Genomic DNA, 16,672 nt, shown 5'->3' on the forward strand with positions numbered 1-16,672 from the left:
GAGAGAGAGAGAGAAAGAGAGAGAGAGATTGAAAACATTTTGCAGTTCTCTATCAGGAAGATTCCAGCCGATATCCAGAAGCAGAAAGGGCAAACAGAGATGGAGTTGTGGTATTAAATGAAATTTCTAATCACCTCCAGGTACTGCATAGTTATCCTCTCTGAGTGCTGTGTACTTCCCATTACTAGGATAAGAATCTGAAGCATTCTTCTTGGGAGCTGGAAATGTGAATATAATCAGTGAGGACATTAAAAGGGGAACACTAAAAGTACTGAGGTTGTGACCTTCACGATCAAATATCTGTACTCTATCGTCCAAGCATTAAACTTTTCTTTAGGCTTTCCCCTCTACTCTTGACTAGGATATCTCTCTTCTGCAAGATAGAGAGAAAAAAGCTGAGATTCCAGTTCCAAATCTATTTCAATCATAAATGCATAGTTTGAAGCATGTTGGTGGAGGTCTGCAATCTCTGCACCTTGCTTGTGTTACCCGGGGGGCAGGGGATGTTCTTTTAATTACAGGAGGTGCTAGTGACATCTAAATAATTTGATCACGGAGTCAAGGGTATCTCTTGTTATGTTACTTCACTTTACATCTCAGAATGCAAGAACATCTATGCTAGTCAGTGTACTTCAGAAAAACAAGCCTCTGGGGTGCAGATAGGTGGTAGTTGCGATAGTGTGTTCGTGTATATTGAGAACAGAGAGGGAGGGAGGGAGGGAGTACAAGATATGGAGAGAGAGTGAGTGTATGAGAGAGCAAGAGAGGGCCAGAGAGAGCCTGGGTGGGGGCGGGAATGGAGGAATAGGGGGTTGGAGAAGCACTGGGATTATCATTGATCTTGCAGTTCAGAAGAGATTTCTTTTCCTTTTCTGGTTGGATGAGCCCCACAACATCAGCAAGAATGACAAGCCTCACTCAGTCTACTGACTTAAAAGTTAATCATATGTAAACAAACCTTTGACAGCCATATCTAGGTAAGTGGTCAACAAACAAGAAGTCACCACAGCCTGACCACGTGGAAACAAAAAGTTAACCATCACTATACTTAGTATGCATGGAATGTTTAGGTTCTAAGAATTTTGCTCCATCCATAAAGAAGCCACCAAGTGGGGGAACTGCCATTACCGATAAGGAAACTGTAGCCCAGGTAGGTAAAGTACTTTGTGTCAAATGAGCTGTTAAAGGGCAGAATTGGGATCCTAACTCAGCTGACCTGGTGAGCAGCTCATTCTAAAACACCTAAGGCAGAAGCTTATCCTCAGGTTCCCCCATGACTACTCTGAAGGCTGAGTCCCTAAACGATAAAGCAATTGCATCAGAATGGAGAATAGGGATGTTTAAGTTTCAGGTGGCTGTGGTAATGAGTGACAGACCCAAGGGATGGAACAGATGGAGGAAGAATGACAGGTCCTGGTTATGAGGATTCTGAAACACTGGAAAAGCATCCGTGGATGAAAATGACTTTGACCCTCAAAGAGGTTCTGCATTTTGTGGAGGAAAAAAACCCACAAGTCAACAATGTGATAAGAATCATTTATTTTAATACCTTTGTCTACATGACAAGGCAGTCTAGGAGGCAGAGTTGCTTTTTCCCTGTAGTGAGCCTACTAAACAGGTTACTTCATCTCTGTGCTTTCTTTCCTCACCTGTTAAACTAGTATAGATGACGCACAACATCCTCTAAGATACATAATGTTGCTTCAAGTAATGCTGCAATTCTGAGTCCTGTACCTTGAACAATGATCTGTGATATATGCTGTGATCCTCTCTGTAGAGAAATGTCTCCGTGGAGAGCAAAAGATGTTTGAACTGACCTCCTTCTTAGGGAAAAAAAAAGGGTACTCATAGCACAGATGGACAAAAGTGTAAGGAGCATGTCAAATTTGCCTGCATGCGTCTTTTTTAAGAATCCACTAAAAATTTAGATTGTGGTTCATCTAGAATAGTCACAATAGTGACACTGCTGTGCGGATTGAGATGTGTGCTCTCCTATTCCCTGTTGTCCCACAAGGTCTGTTCCTCCTGCCTCTCAGTCTCATGACTTCTCTTAGTCTTGTAGGTATTTGGTGACAGTGCAGGAATAGGTGTTATAGGATACAGTGACTTTATCAAGTAGCAGGTCCAAAGAGGTGGAGATAACCAAGTATCAAGAGAAGTTGAACAGATTTCTTTTTTTTGTTTGTTTGTTTGTTTTTTTTTTTTTTTGAGACAGGGTTTCTCTGTGTAGCCTTGGCTGTCCTGGAACTCACTCTGTAGACCAGGCTGGCCTCGAACTCAGAAATCCTCCTGCCTCTGCCTCCCAAGTGCTGGGATTAAAGGCGTATACCACCACCGCCCAGTCATCTGGCTGTCTTTGAATGTGCCTGTCGACCAGGCTGGTGGCAAACTCACAGAGATCCACCTGCCTCTGCCTCTGCCTTCAGAGATCTGAGATTAAAGGAGTACACTACCACAACCTGGTAAATTTTTAATTTTATTTTTAGAATTATTAATGCAATGTGTATGAGTATACTTTTCTTGCATGTGTGTCTGAGTACCTGATATGTGAATATCTGGTGCCTGGGGAAGTCAGAAGAAAGCATTGGATCTCCTGGAATTAGAGTTATGGATGGTTGTTAAAGGTTGTCACATGGGGACTGGGAATTGAACTTGGATCCTCTGGAAGAACAAGTGCTCCTAACCAATGGGCCATCTCTCCAGTCCATAACACACACATACACACACATATATATATACACACATACACAAACATATCTAGAGAAAGTATTTTCTGGATGGAAGGAGACAGAGAGAAAAGTTTACTTAATGGACAGCCTGTGGAATCATGTAGGAGCCCTTGGTCAGAGGGCTCCTATCAAAGGCAAGGATGCTGGAGATAGGAATGTGTACCAGCCAGCCAGAGATGGCTGGAGATGAGTGGTCTATGCTTTTGTATAACTTTGGTCGGTTATTTTGAGCCACAAATGACCCTCTAAAAACATTCTGGGTAATTTGTGCAGCGACGTAGGGAAATTACATGTAACCCCCCAACAGGGCATTGGAAGAAAAGCATGGCTTTGGATTCCCTTCAGTTGTGACATGTTAGAGATTCGGTAAGGCAAAGCCAGAGCTTTCACACTTGCACATCAGTCTCAGCTACACTGTCTCCTCTGGGACTTTAGTGGGAAGTATCATTGTATAATATATTCTTCCTATTTACATCATGTTATCCATTGAGGGGAAGCTGATGTACTGTATTAGAAGGGACAATATGATAAGGTGTGGAGGACCAGGGAGGAACAACAGATTTCAGAGATTATTTCCTATCAATGTATATATGCAAGCAGGTGCTTGAACCAGGACTTTAAGACTGTGTTTCTTTTTTTTCTTAAAGGTGACAGGAAATGATCAGAAGGTCTTCATATGGTCCAGGGATGTGGCTCAGCAGGTAGAATTCCATCCCATCACCCTGACAATGTAGCATTGGGACTCATACTGTGGAGAGAGACATGGTGGAAAGAAAAACATCAATTCCCCAAATTGTCCTCTGGCCTCTACACGCATGCTATGGCACGTGGAGGCATATATATGCAGACATCCACAGCATATACATGCATGCATGTGCACACACACGTTCACACAAACAAAATGTAATTCATAAGAAGTCAGTAGTAACAGCACAATCTGATAAGATTTGTATTTCAGCCTCCATTGATTAGAGGGGTGGGGAATGGCCTAGGGAGGGGTCTGGAGAAAAGTAGGGCAGTGGGCAGAGCAGCCCTGTTAGACTGTTAGTGGAGGAAGAGGCCAAGACTGAGTAATCCAAACAGAATGCAAAACAATGACCAAGAGTGGTAAAAGCCTGGTGGGATTATACATTGGCATGCAGGAACCTAGGTAGGTGTCTAATTCAGGACTAATGAACTATTATAGGAATGGAACCCCACCCTTTCTCTCATTTAACCCTACATATGGCCATATGCAAGATTATATGGCATTCAAGGAGCCCAAACTCTAAATGTTTTCCAACTTGAGAATATAGTATATGGCCCAGCCTTTATGGAATACTAGCTGCATTCCTGCTATATTAAGAATCCTATCTTGAAAGTTTAGAAGCAAGAACATCCATCCCTTTCATCACTAGAAGGGGTGTTTTGTTGGTTCTATTCCTCAGAACTTTGGTTCTAAGGAATAAGTTAACTACTTACTACACTATGAAGTTAGCTATGCTATTTTATAATATAGGAACTAACTGTCCTGGTTGGATTTTTTGTCAATTTGACACAAGCTAGAGTCATCTGGGAAAAGAGACCCACAATAGAGAAAGTACTTCTATCACAATGGCCTGTTGACAAGTCTTGATTAATGATTGCTGTGAAATGTGAGCAGTGGTGTTCCTGGGCAGTGGTCCTAGGTTGTGTACAAAAAAGAGCAAACTGAGTGAGCCATGTGGAACTACCCAGTAACCAGCATTATGGGTCTCTGCTTCAATTCCTGCTTCCAGGTTCTTGTCTTGAATTCCTGTGCTGACTCTCTTCAATGATCAGTGGACAGTGATCATTAAGTAGAAGCCAAATAATGCATCACTCACCCCCAAGTTAATTTTTGTCAGTGTTTTGCAGATCTTGAGGAAGAAAACAGGAATCTGCAATCAGAATATGATCGTCTGAAGCAGCAGCATGAGCATAAAGGCCTGTCTTCACTACCGTCTCCTCCTGAGATGATGCCCACCTCTCCTCAGAGTCCTAGGGATGCTGAGCTTATTGCTGAGGCCAAGCTACTGCGCCAACACCAAGGACACCTGGAAGCCAGGATGCAAATCCTGGAAGACCACAATAAACAGCTGGAGTCTCAGTTACATAGACTGAGACATCTCCTGGAGCAAGCCCAGGCTGAGGCCAAGGTGAATGGCCCCACAGTGCCCTCTCCTTCTACCTCTCTGCAGAGTTCAGATAGCAGTCAGCCTATGCTGCTCCGAGTGGTTGGCAGTCAAACTTCAGAATCTATGGGTGAGGAAGATCTTCTGAGTCCTCCCCAGGACACAAGCACAGGGTTAGAAGTGCTGGAGCAACTCAACAACTCCTTCCCTAGTTCAAGAGGACACAATGTAGGAAGCCTTTTCCACATGGCAGATGATTTGGGCAGAGCCATGGAGTCCTTAGTTTCAGTCATGACAGATGAAGAAGAAGCAGAATAAATGTTTTACAACTCCTGATTCCCACATGGTTTTTTATAATATTCGGACAACAAAGAGGATTAGACAGTAAGAGTTTACAAGAAGTAAAATCTATATTTTTGTGAAGGGTAATGGTACTATACTGTAGATTTCAGTAGTTTCTAAGTCTGTTATTGTTTTGTTAACAATGGCAGGTTTTACACATCTATGCAATTATACAGAAAAGTTAAAAGAAAACATGTAAAATCTTGATAGCTAAATAACGTCATTTCTTAATGTGGAACGCATTTTGGGTTGTTTAAAAATTTATAACAGCTAAAAAGAAAGATTGTAAAGTGTGCTTTATTAAAAATAGTTGTTTATTAAAACCCCTAAACACACACACACAGACACACATGCACACACAGACACACATACATGCACACACAGACACACATACATGCACACACACACACACACACACACACACTGAGGCAGCATATTGTTTTGCATTACTTTAGCGTGGTATTCATATGGAATTTATGTTGTTTTTTTTTTCATTTTCTTGCATACTAAAGATAGGAGTTCCTTGAACCCCAAAATAGAAAAACTGGAACACAAACCAATTGGCTGGTATTCATCTTACTGCTGATGGTCACTGGGTTACTTCATAATAAAGCTCTGGAAGTTTGAATGCCAAATGGTCAAGAAGGTTTTAGTTCTGGAACTGCATCTTACTAGCTGTGTAATCTTGGTACATTATTTATATTCTGAACGCCTCTGTTTCTCTACTAAAAGTTAATATAATGGTATTATCAATGCTACCAGTGCTTGATGTTAGGGCTGGGTGTTTTCAGGTTCATGACCTTTTAACACAAGGATTTGAAATAAAAGCTCACAGATTTTTCAGCAGTAGAAAGGAAACTTTATTTTAAGCAAAGCAACAGAAAAGATCAGTCGTGACTGCAAGAGAGCATCAGACCACATGAGCGAGGGTACTCACGAGCTCTGACTACTGATTGGGGTTTCCTTTTATGGGGTATAAAAGAAAGAGAGGTTGGGTTGCTAAATGGAATGGTAAGGACAGTTCTCTATTTTGATTGATAGGCTGAGTGACATAACCATGTTACTACTACATTGTATGTCCCTTCCCAAACACATCTAATTTTAATCCCATGTACACCTGCAGTGGTTTGAATTAGAATCAACCCTATAGACTCAAATATTGAACTCTTAGTCTCCAGTTGGTGGAGATGTTTGGGAAGGATTAAGAGGTGTGATATTGATGGAAGAGGTGTGTCACTGGGGTGGTCTTTGAAATTTAAAAATTTCATGCTATTCTCAGTTAGCCCTCTCTGGGTCTGTCTGTCTGTCTATAGTGCATGTGGATCAGAATTAACTCTCATCTACTGCTTTAGTAGCAAGTCTGCCTGCCTGCTACTAGGTTTGCTGCCATGATGTTTATGTTGTCTAACCTTCTGGAACCATGAACCCAATAAACTCTTTCTTCTGTAAATTGATTTGGTCATGGTACTATGTCACAGCAATCTAATGGACCAAGACAACATCCAATTATGCATTGGGACAAGGCAGTGAAAGAATCTCCCTTAGTTTGCTTCAGGATACAGGTTTGTCTTGCCCCATATGAGCTGCAGAGGTAGGGAGGAGCAGGGGGAGGGGTGCGGTGGTGGGGGGAATGGCTGCAACAAGAGGCATTGGGAATACATTTGAGTAGAAACTATCTAAGTTTGTTTTCAGGAGGAGGAGAAACTTATCCTATTGTTCAGAGAGAGGTGTGCATACAGTTTGATTCAGGTAAGGGACCAAGGTTCTTAAGAGCATTGTCTGGCAGGAGGTGTTACAGAGATAACAGAGTTATACTGCCAATTATGTTATTAGAAAATGGAGCTGTCTCAGGGGTAAGTTCCCTCTTCGTTATCCAAATGGTCAACCTTGAAGTCATAAACTTATAAGCAACACTACATTCAGCAGGTCATATTTTATATTTAGTGAGTGAGTGTGTGTGTGTGTGTGTTTAAAGTAATAAACATTAAAAAAATTCCAAGATTTGACCAGGGGATGGGGGGCAGTGCTCATGGGAGGAAAGAAAGGGAATGAGGTATTTATATTTTAACAGTAATCTAAAAAAAGGAAAATAGAGGGTATGTACACAACCCAGTCTAGTTGGACTAAGCTATGCCTGTTCTTGCCAGCCTTAATTGTAATGTGTGATAGCTAGTAGCAAGGAGTGGTTATTACATGTTTAGTGAAGGGCTTGGCACAAACTAAGTGTTCTATAATCTTGTCTTTTGTGACTGGTGTAGAAAATCTGTGAGAATATGAGCCAGTATTTGATTATGAGGATGGAGAGCAGACTAAAGGTGAGAGACTTTGCAGTGAGAGAAGCTTCATTGTTAACCACCAGTGAGGTGTAAATAACATTCTTTAGTCCCCAGAAAGTTCATTGAGAGGAGGAGGACTTGATTGTCTAATGACAAATATGTACAGGTGTATTTTGAACTTTGAATTAAAATCTAAACTCTCTGGAGGTGTTGTAGAACATACTTGTAATCCCAGCTCATTGAAGGTGGAGACAGGAGAGTGAGGAGTTCAGGGTCATTTCCACCTAGTAGGGAGTTTGAGGCCAGCCTGGCTATGAGATCCTGTCCCTGGAACAAAAATCTAGTCTGCTATTATGTCACTCTTCTTCCCTTTGCTTTTATTTATTTTTTATTTTTTTTTGTGAAAATAGGGGTTAAATTAATAAAATTATGATCAATGAGTAAATGTGAGAAGTATTAGAAGAGCAAAGAGCAGAACATTACAAAAGTCCCATGTTTCAGTGGATCAGAGTGAACAGGAAGTTGCTTTTCCTGTTGTCATGTCAGACCTTTGAACACATCCCTGTCTGGGGTCAGATCCAGTCCCACTAGCAAGCAGTTTGCAGGCTCCAGTCATTGGCCCTTGCTGCCTTAGAGGTTGAGCATGCTAAACTCAGCTGCTGATCATGGTCTCCTGGCTGGTAACTGTCTTCCTCTGCTGTGTCATATTGACGGATACTTACACCACAATCCCCACCGGCTTCATTAAATATTGACTGAACAAACAGTTTACTGAACACAGTTCCAGGTCTCCGGTCAGGCAGACACTTGTCTCGGATTTTGTTCGGTATTATCTTGTGAATCTTTGACAGGTTACAGGGGGAAATATTTAAAGGCAATCTAGACTGTGCTGCATGCAATTTGATAAACAGTGGTCAAATATGGTTTTGCTGTTAGTGGAACCCTTTTTTCCTCTTTTGTTTTGTTGTTTTGGTTTGGTTTGGTTTGGTTGGAGTTCTGATATGGATTTCACCAAATACATAATCTTCATATCTCTGGAAGTTTTCTGTTTATAGCTCTAAATATAAGCTCATTGGTTTTCTGTGCCTACTATAATAACCACTACTTTAATAATTTAAAAGAATACATATTGCAATCATAATAAATAGATACTACATATTTACACAATATAAAGTATTTATTGTTTTAAATGTGGCTAAACGTGTCTCACTGGGTTAAAGTTATCAGCAAGGTGACATACTTTCCTGGAACTTTCTGGATTTTTTTCCTGCCAGGTTTTAGAAATGATAGTATTTTTTGGCTCATGACTGCTTCTTGCTGCTTTCAAAGCTGGAAGCTTGAGGTCAGTGTTTTAAAGAAATCACATCAAGTTTTTTTTTTTAAATCATTTTTTTTATAGGTAGAGGTTGTATATTGAGCCTATTCTCTGGAATTACTTGTCTCCCTCTCTCTCTTACTCTTGTTATAGAGCATTGTGTTTGCACAGATAACCTGAGATAACTGATGAGAAACTTTAAAGCTTAGCTCCCCGTTTCCCATGTAGTATAGTTTATTCCCCAGGTGAAGTACTTAGATGTGAGCATCTCCAGGCAGGGGAGTTTATTATTCTCTCTACTACAATGAATCAATACTTTACAATTTACAATGATCTTCCTTAAGACAGAACCTACATAAATATACTACAGATATTACAACCTCCTGTTTGTGTTTCTAATATAATATGATTTTGATTAGTAATGGTAAAATAATTTAAATTATTAGTTTTAAGAAAAATAAGATATCAGTAACTTATCCTTAATGTGAATAGGATAGGTTTAGGTCATAAGCAGCTAGTTATATGCACAAACTCATGAGTGCATGGGGTTACCTTTGCCTGAAGCGACAGTTTGCAATAAATGGACAAACAGGAAGAATCTCATTAGAAAAATAGAATCTTCTTCCTGGCATGGTAACTTAGTCATCTGTGGAATCTCAGATTTTAAGATTTTTATCTACTTAGGAGACCAGATTAAATGTTCTCTGTAGCATAACTCATAAATATTTTCTTTTTGACTTAAGACAGCAGAACAGATAAGGTTGCAAAACTACAAAATTGAGCAACTAAGACATAGTCTATATTTCTTGAAAATAAAACAAGACACTATGTCCTAAAGGGCTAAAAAGAGATGATATCAGATATACTGTGGCTGAATAGTCATGAATTTGAGTAAAAATAGTAGAACAGCTCAGTAATGGTGATCGCAATCAGTATTAAGATCAAGTCTGAAAGAGATGGGCCAGAGCAATAGCTAAGCAGGTCTTATCTGCCAAGCCTAAGGATCAGAGTTCAGTTTCAATAACTCCCATGGTAGAAAGAGAGAACTGACTCCTGAGGCTTTCTTTCTGAAACACACACATGTACACACACACACACACACACACACACACACACACACACACACACACAAGTCTCAGTAACCTACTTGTGAACACACAAATACACCACACACACAAAAGAGGTGGGGAGGGAGAGAGGTATAAAATCTCCTCATATTTCTGGTTGGGTTGGAATAAAATTATTAATTCTAAACATGTTTCAACAGTTTTCTCTCTCTGCTCTGTTTTAGTTGGATGTCTTAAAGGAGAATATGGCTGTCATCAGAAGAGCTGGTCAGTGAAAACCTACCAGATGGTAAGGAAATAAACTTCTGTTCCTGATGTGGCTTGTGAACACCTGAGACCTCCAGCACATGACATTAGAACCCATGGTATGTAATAACACTAAAGGGCATCCCAGAGAGTGGGGTAGATAAAGGTTTTCCCTCCAAAACATTAGGAAAGAAGGCTTTTGCATGAAAGAAACACTGAGAACTCTAAGAAGGGTATTTATTCAGAAAAATGGGGTCTCAACCACCAACCAAGGACTGCACATGGAGGGGTCTGATTGTTCTGGAAGCATGTGTATAGTAGAGGATTGCAATTTGATCATCAATAGGAGGAGAGGAGCTCGGCCCTGTGAAAGTTCTGTGCCCCAGTGTAGGGGAATGCCAGGTCCAATAAGTGGGAGAGGGTGGGGTGGCAGGCATGGGGACAGGGGAGGCAACAGGGGTTTGTTTTTGTTGTTTTTGTTTGTTTCTTTGTTTTTTGGAGGGGAAACTGGGAATGGAGAAATTTACATGTAAATAAAGAAAATATCTAATAAAACAAACTTTAGGCTATGCTAGGTGTGGTGTCACAGACTTTTAATCCCAGCACTTTAAAGGCAGAAGCAGGCATATCTCTGAGAGTACAATACTAGTGTAGTCTACACAGCAAGTTCCAGGATAAATAGCCCAAACCAAATCCAAAACTGAAGAAAATCTTTGGGCCTTTATTATTCTAAATATGTTAACAAGTTAGTAATAATGAGCATCTTAAACTACTCTTTCATGGATATATCTTTATGTTAAAATAACTATGGGTATAGCTACATTTATTACCAATGAGAAATTTTCACTTACAAGAATTAATATGTATATACTTATGTAATTTGCTTCTATCTATCCACTGGTATGTCATTTGTCTATGATACTTAGTCAAAGTTCTATTGCTGTGAGGAGACACCATGACCACAACAACTCTTGTAAAGAAGAACATTAATAGGGACTTGCTTACAGTTTCAGAGGATTTGTTCCTTATTATTATGTGGGGTGGCATAGCAGCATGCAGGCAGTCATGGTGCTGGAGAAGGAGCCTTGATCCACATCTGGATCCACAGGCCACTTGTCCTAATCCTTTCAAATAGTGCTCCCCCATGAGCCCATGGGGTCCATTCTCATTCAAACCACCATAGATGCTCTGCTTAACACTGCTGAGCTTTCACATTGCATGACACTCCTGTTGTGCAGCCCTATGGAGAACAGCAGATGTTCTTACAATCTCCTTATAACCTGGGGTTATTTTCTGATGCTGGGAACGTGACATGGGTTGCCTTTTAAGATAGATTCTTTAGTTTTTCACTGTCCGGTGTATTCATGCATTCTACTCTTTACTTAGTTTTTCATAGTTTTCAAAGATTCATTCTTTGTGAGGGGCCAGAAATGTAATAACAAAATGTTCATTTTCTAGTGGAATTTACAGTCACCTGAAAGAAATAATGTAATAAAACCACGAAAGTGCTACGAAATGTAAATAAAGGGGTTTTTGTTTGTTTATTTTTTTGGTTTTTGTGTTTATGTGCTTTGTTTCGTTTTTTGAGACAAACTTCATGGCTCATCTGGTAAGATTATCTGTTACTAAACCAGGAGGACCTGACTGCAAATCGCCTTAGAATTCACATAAAAAACCTGTGTGGTTGTGTGCACCATCTGATCACCCAGTTCTGGGAGGAGGGAAGAGACAGGAGGCTCCCTGAAGCTTGCTGATAGGCAACTGTCATATTTAGGGTTTTTATGGCTATGATGAAAGGCCATGACCAAAGCAAACTGGGGAAGAAAGAGGTTTTTTGGGCTTATATTTCCACAGCACTGTTCATCACTGAAAGAATTTAGGACAGGTATTAAATCAAGCAGGGAGTGCAGGAACCTGGATGCAGGAGCTAATGCAGAGGCAGTGGACGAGTGGTGCTTATTAGCTTGTTCAACATGTCTTGCTCAACCTGTTTTCTTAAAGAACCTAAGACCACTAGACCAGGGGTGTGATCTCCCAACCATCACTAATTTAAGAAATGCTCCATAGACTTGCCCACAGTCCAGTGTTGTAGAAGCATTTTCTTAATTGAAGCTTCCTCCTCTCCAGTGATGCTAGCCTGTGTTAAATTGACAAGCACACTAGCCTAGCTACAGTGTCAGTGAGTGGCCATGTCTCAAGAACATAAGACAGAATGTGACAGGCAGGACACCTGACTTCCTTTCCTGTGTATGTGTATGTGTAGTGATTTTTCTTGATGATTGATAAATGTAGGTGGGGCCTGTTGTTAGTATTCTGTCTAAACTCTACCACACAGTTACCTGGCAAGAGGGGCTGCTTGCCCCCTCCTCCTCTTCTTCTCTTGCTCTCTTGCCTTCTTGCTCCTACTCTGTCCCCTCACCCTTAACACCTTCTCTCCCTATTCCCTTCCTCCCTCTCTCCACATGCTCAGGGCTGGACTCTACTCCTCTATTCTCTCTCTCTCTCTCTCTCTCTCTCTCTCTCTCTCTCTCTCTCTCTCTCTCTCTTTCTCTCTCTGCCTTTCACTGCCTCTACTATCCTCTTGACTCCACTCCCCATGACCTGAAAAAACTCAGGGGAAGGGATGCCTTTGCATGGACCCTCTGAGATACCTCTGTTCCCCATACCTCACAACATCTCCATAGAACATATCCCCCTTCTCTTTATCTTTTTATAAACATATCACCACTCATTTGGGTCATTTAGGGGTGGGAGGAGTGCCATTCCTGCACAGGTAGAATCACTGAGTGCTTCAGGTCTGCCCTAAACCCTCTGCATGTATATGTGGTTGTTAGTTTGAATTTTGGGGGGAGACTCCTGATAGTGGGTATAGGGATGTCTCTGACTCTTTGGCCTGTTCTTGTGACCCATTTCCTACTACTGGGTTCTGTTTTCCTGCCTTGATGTAAAGGTTTGTTCCCATTCTTACAGTACCTGTTTTTTGGTCTGGTATTCAGTTAATGTCCCTCTGAGACTTGCTGTTTTCTGTTGGCAGGCAGGTATGGAACAGGGAGCAGTGGAGAGAGGGAAAGCTGAGTCGGGATATACTGAATGAGAGAAGAATAAATACAAATTTAAAAAGAAAGAAAGAAATTAGCGTTCACAAGCATGAGACACAAGCCAGTAAGCAGCACTCCTCCATGGCCTTTGCTCCAGTTTCTGCCTCCAGATTCTGTCCCGACTCCTAGGAGTGTAAGATACAAAAGTACCTTTCCTCCCTAGATTGCTTTGGGTTATGGCATTCATCACAGCAGAAGAATCCCTAACGAAGACAATACTCTGCCCATCCAGCTTTCTTTGTGATGCTACACCATTCCCTAGATTCTACAGATGTTGACTGCTAAGAAAATAAACAAGCAAACAAGCAAACAAACAAAACTCTCATCATTGAGACATTCAGAACTGCTTGTATTCCAAAGAAGACAGTATACACTGGTCGACTGCCCCCCTGTAACAGGCCAGCCCCTGTGTGCAGGCAGCGAGACCCCAGACCAACCCACAGAGTATTCACACTGAAACCCGATTTCCTTCTAACTGCACTGGTGTCTAGACTCTTGCTTTGTTCAGTCTTGTTTTAATTTCCACCTTTAAAGGCTTACTTTGATAACACAAAAGAACTGTCTTAGACTTTGGTTCTAGAACAACTGAAATTATGATAGCTATCAGAAATGCACTACAGAACAGACTCTGAGATTTGGATTTTGTGCTCTGTGATGACTCAGCTGCACGGCAATTAAGACCTCATCCATGAGATATGGGAATGCAAACGGCTATTTACATGTTTTAGCAGTATAAATACTGTGACAATGATGAGGTGATAACTTTTGTAGTGGCGTTGAGAAAGAGGAGTAAACTTAAGGAATGTGGAACCGAGTAGCTATTGGTGAGAGATTTTTGGTACATTCCCTAGAGAAAATAGCCAATTGTTCATTGAAAACTGGGATGGTAAAAGGTCCTCCCTGGCAACTTTTGAAGTGACTCTTATCACTAGCACGTAGAGATCATATCAGCTGGTAAGAAACCTCATCTAAACTTAATTGTGAGACCAGCAGAACTTCAAAGAAGTTTAATTTACAGATGACAAAGTAAAACTGAATGTCAGGAAAAGACATATGTGCTTGCTTCAGAAAACAGGGGTAAGCCTTATGTAGACTTGGTGTCTGCTCACATCTGTGATACACCTGGTTATTGAGTATTCTTGGTCACATAGGGCAAACCTTTCCAAAGTAAAGCATAAAGCAATTCCATTTTGCACATCAAAGCATGAAAAATAAAGTAGATTGCAGAGAAAACCATACCATGTTGGAATATAGAACTGAAGTATTTAGCAAGGGATGATCAACATTTCAATAAGAGCTAAAACAAGAAAGGACATGTCAGGCTATATAGGTGCAGTAAGGTCTCTTGCCAAGTGTTTCATGTGACTTCCCATATGCTATACTACAGTGTCACAAGGATTAGTTCTTGAGATAAGGGTGTCCTGTAGAGTTTCTGACAAGCCCCATCAGAAGACAGTAAAAGTATCTATGCCATCGGCATAGGAAGGAAACAGATATTAGCTATGGAAAGTAAACAAGGCACTGAACAAGCCTGAGGAAAACGGCTTACTCTGACCTGGGGAAAAGCTTATGCATAGAATCATAAACTCGGCAGCCTGCCATGGTTATTACAAAACAAAGGGATATATTTCACATAACCATTCAGCAGGCCCAGCAGGATTAGGAAAATTGGATTAGCAAGTGTCTCAGTCTCCCATCTCTCTAGCAATCTCTCCCTAGACACCACTCAGCTCTAGGTCTTTACTCTCAAAATTCTAGTAAAGGAAGAGCTAGTAAAAGAAGGAAAATATGGTGGCTCTGTTCATAAGTTGTCCAGCTCAGTAGGTTGGAGTGAGCCTAAAATGAACTGCTGTAACAATGTAGCTCCATGCAAAGCCAGCCTGTTGAACTCTGGTGATGGGATACAAAATGGAGAAAGCTCTGGTCAGAGTCACTCATTTGTAATGACAAACAGTTCAAAATAAATATACAATTTTCCTTGGCATACTGAAATATGTGTGTGTGTGTGTATGTGTGTGTTTGTGTATGTATGTGTGTGTGTATGTGTACAAATTCTGCACAAATTAAAAGCCTTTTTAGGTCGACTAAGAATTTATCAACCACTGTAATTTAATCTTGATAATTTCAGGCATGCTAGCAAACACATTTAGGATTTTTTCTTTCCTTATAAATTCAGGGATAAATTTGTCCTAATCACATACTTGCAATGATGACATGTGAATTTTACTATTTTTTTTTTTTTTAATAAAGAACTACCTCCTTTTCACTTAATGGAAGAACATTAGTACTTCTCTTTGGCACATTCAAATGGCAACATCACTCTTCTTATTCTGTGAGTATTCATTGTGAGTATGTGGGTTATATGCTTGCCTGCATGTATGATAACCAAACACAGTTACTAAGTGTATGTACGTATGTATATATTGTATGCAGCATTGGTATGCTGAAAGAGAAGATTCGCATCCTGAGCAAGCTAGTTTGAGGTTTTTATCATGATAATCAGAATGACATTCAGTCGTTTGCTGATATCTAAAATATGAGAGTATTGATGGAATAGCATGTAATACTCAACGCATGCTTGCATTCATGTCTAAATCCATTTTAACACATTTCCTCAAATGTTAATTTTTTGTAATGGAAACTTTCCAATCCTCTCTCTAGTTTTAAGAACAGCACATAATAATGGTCTCTAATGACTTTACAAGTCGACAGTGGTCCAGAGCTTCCTGTTCCTATTTGACTATGACTCAGCACAAAAGGACAGCCAACTTAATTGAGAATAATGAATTCTTGATTTTGCATTTCTACATTTGACTGTTTTGGATCCTAACTAGATACTGCTATGTTAGGAATCTGAAATGATCTCCATTAAATCATGTTTGAAAATTTTCTTCTCACAGGAGGAACTATTTTGGGATGCTGTAGAACCTTGCACAATACAGCTCTAGATGGTAGAAGTATAACATTAAATGAAAGCTTTAAGCTGACAGTGGCCCAGCATAGTGGTCTACCATGATGGGATTCATTGCATACCCCCAACCTTATTTTTCAAGACAGGGTTTTTCTGTGTCATCTTGACTGTCCTGCAACTCCCTCTGTATACTAGGCCAGTCTTGAACTCAGTGAGGTCTGCCTGCCTCTGCCTCCCAAGTGCTAAGATTAAAGTGCAAAGGCCACCCGACTGATTGTCCCCTCTTAAAGTTTGTGGTCAGTTTTAATTTAGAAAGGGCAGCATGAAATGAGGGCACTATCACTTAGGAAGCAGGATGATTGATTTAACCCCAGGTCAGTTGTATAACGCTGATTCTAAAACAGATGGATTCACCAATTCTGAAATGAAAAGATGGAGGAAACAGTGACTTTGTTTCAGCACCACCCCAGAGCTTGATGCAGAAGTTCCTGTCTCCTCATCTTTGATCCTATCGGTCCTAGGGAACCTACTTCTCAGGGACTAGTAGTTTGCTTCG

The sequence above is a fragment of the Mastomys coucha genome, unplaced genomic scaffold (genome assembly GCF_008632895.1).
Source record: "Mastomys coucha isolate ucsf_1 unplaced genomic scaffold, UCSF_Mcou_1 pScaffold12, whole genome shotgun sequence".
In the NCBI taxonomy this organism is placed as follows: domain Eukaryota; kingdom Metazoa; phylum Chordata; class Mammalia; order Rodentia; family Muridae; genus Mastomys; species Mastomys coucha.